Source organism: Sinocyclocheilus rhinocerous, unplaced genomic scaffold (genome assembly GCF_001515625.1).
Source record: "Sinocyclocheilus rhinocerous isolate Xijiao unplaced genomic scaffold, SAMN03320098_v1.1 scaffold4820, whole genome shotgun sequence".
NCBI lineage: Eukaryota > Metazoa > Chordata > Actinopteri > Cypriniformes > Cyprinidae > Sinocyclocheilus > Sinocyclocheilus rhinocerous.
Genome location: NW_015639763.1, coordinates 299,356 through 302,021, shown reverse-complemented (window position 1 = coordinate 302,021; position 2,666 = coordinate 299,356). Strand labels below are relative to the sequence as shown.

Genomic DNA, 2,666 nt, shown 5'->3' with positions numbered 1-2,666 from the left:
ACCTGTAAAGCCTCTTAAGAACCCAAACATAGACTTGCCTCTGGGATGACAACCACCACCTGGTTTCCTCTCCTTCCTAGCTCCTCTACAATAGGTTTCATCCCTAACCAGTGACTGCCATCTGATGGTCAAACAAATGCAAGAACTGTGATTATATTGCACTAACATATCTTCCTCAACACTGGGCTGTAAGGCTATAAAAAACGGTGTGTAATTTAATATGCCCCACTCCAGCTAGATCTTCTAATCAGCTTTCATGATAACATGTGCTCAAGTTAGGAAATAGTTAACTAACAGCATATTAAGGAGGAGGCGTCAACCTTCAACAAATCTGTACTTTGTCTCAGTGTCCAGAAATAGACAGACTTTTTAATATTATTGTAGGTAAAGATGTTTCAAGAGAATGTGTATTTCTAAAATGATTTTGCTCTGTCTGAAAAGACCCAAACAGTTTAACTCAGCCCATTAGATGCCATTAATTCAAACAAAACTGTAAATGGCATAGGTTTTGGTGCTGGTTTGAGGTTTGCTGGCTATTTTTAGTAGAAACATCATATGAAAAAGAGAGCTACGGCACTGGTAATTTGCATGCAAATTAGAGCTTACTTGTGACAATGGTTTTGGCTTCTTGGTTGCCATTCCTCCAATCATCACCATGTTAGGCATCAATGGTCGTGGAAATTCAAAGGCAAAGTCAAAGCGCATAAACCAGAGAGCTGCTCGGCTCATGATCTCCATAATTGATGTTTTTTTCTGAAGTACACGTGAGGCGATCTCATCTGCTTCAGTATGCATGTATTTACAAGCCATGGGCTGCAGCAGAGTCCTTACCAGGTTGACACACCTCTGCCACAAATTCATCTTGTCTGTAAAGTGGGTATTACGCTGTGGAACATAAGACGGTGGACTTGGGCATTGGCTGGCAAGAGCGTCGACACCACAAGGAAGGTTTATTTGCATATAAATAGCTGGAATGGAGAGATATTCACTAACAATAACCCCAACAGGCTCAAACGGGTCGGTGAGAATCGCATCAAAGCTGTAGTCTTGAAGCTTCTTCATCAAGTCCTCTTTAAAGAACAGACCCTCTGCGTTCCTTATTATGAACCTTTGAAGAAGGTGCATTTGGTAGAAGAAAAGCAGGAACTTGGACAGGTCAGAAGAGAGGTCGGTACTCAGAATTTCAGTTAAATTGCCTTCTAATAGTGTATGTAGTTCAGCCTTGGTGTAGTTCACCGGATATGTCAGAGTGGTGGTATGCTCTGAAGGACCCATACTCAGACTCGCATCTGGGATGACAACCACCACCTGGTTTCCTCTCCTCCCCAGCTCCTCCACAATAGGCTTCATCCCCAACCAGTGACTGCCATCTGATGGTATAACCAACAGTTTCCCAGCTTCAGCTGAACCCAAGAATAGACCCAGAAGCAACCACAGTCCAGTCATTTTATCACTGGTATATATATATATATATATATATATATTTAAAAAAATCTCTCACTTTGGCCTTTGCAAGCTGGAGCAGAGGTCGGCAAAATCAATCTGGTAATGCGCAACTTAAAGTACTCCAGTGTCTCACAATGAGTCTGGTTTATGTTCAGTGGAGGTGGAGGCCACTGCAGGTGGGTGGGACTTTATCTATCTAAGGCGGTGAGGCAACCAATTGGGGTGAAAGTAAAAAAAAAAAAAAAAAAGACATGTCATGCAAACAATTATAGGAATAAATGGATATGGTTTTTAACATTACAGATGAAAGTAGGGAAAAAAAGAAAAAGTATATTACTATGTAACCGTTGCACAAATAAAGATAACTCCTTTTTATAAATGATCCTTGTTCTTGTCAAATGCAAAACTCATTGCAAGCACTGGATGTGTCTACAGAGTAATGAAAGTAATGAAAGTCGTAGTACTCACATTAAAATGTACAACGTTATCTCACATTATACCAGAAACTGAAATAAAACACTGTTAATATTTATCAATAATCTATCACCTATTAAACAACCCCTATCCAAAAACCAAAACGCTTTGTTACATTTGAAGCGCTTAAAGATAAAAATGTAAACACAACCTGCCTTCAGATGTTGGCTTATTACCTACATATGTGCTTACATAGATAACGGCAATTTTGACCATTTAAGCCTGCAAATTGTGATGATGATGGGACGACTGGCAAAGTTATACAACAAACAATTCAAAACCATGTATGGTTCAGTTTCCAGCACTTAAGACTACCCTCTATAGGAATTGCAAGGCAACTGCATCAGTTTTAGAGTATGTACACAGCTAATGGAATTACTGTAAACAGTTAGCTAAGACATTAATTAAAGATTTGGCAAAATAAATAATAAAATGGATGGTATGACTAAAAATAATGGTTACAATGACATCTACAGTGAGAAAAGGGAAATGTGTTTCAGGTGATACATATTTTATTGAGCTGAAAAGGGGGCAGACTGCACTTCCCCCGTACACAGAAACTGGAGAACTGGTTTGCAGAGTTTTGTAAAGTGATAAAATTCCAGAAACAGTCAAACATGTTTTAGAACTATTGCTTCTACTGTTTTCTGTTCAAAGAGGTTCCCTCTCCTCCCAACATCTTCTATGAACTACCTGATCCCACTTACTGGTGCGATTTTCACAAATAATAAAAAATTTCTCCAAAA

At 39.1% G+C, this 2,666-nt stretch overlaps 1 pseudogene; it reads right to left on the bottom strand.

The window, feature by feature from the left end:
* Positions 1-606: 606 nt before the first annotated feature.
* Positions 607-1,545, bottom strand: LOC107751617 (UDP-glucuronosyltransferase 1-5 pseudogene; annotated as a pseudogene).
* Positions 1,546-2,666: the final 1,121 nt, after the last annotated feature.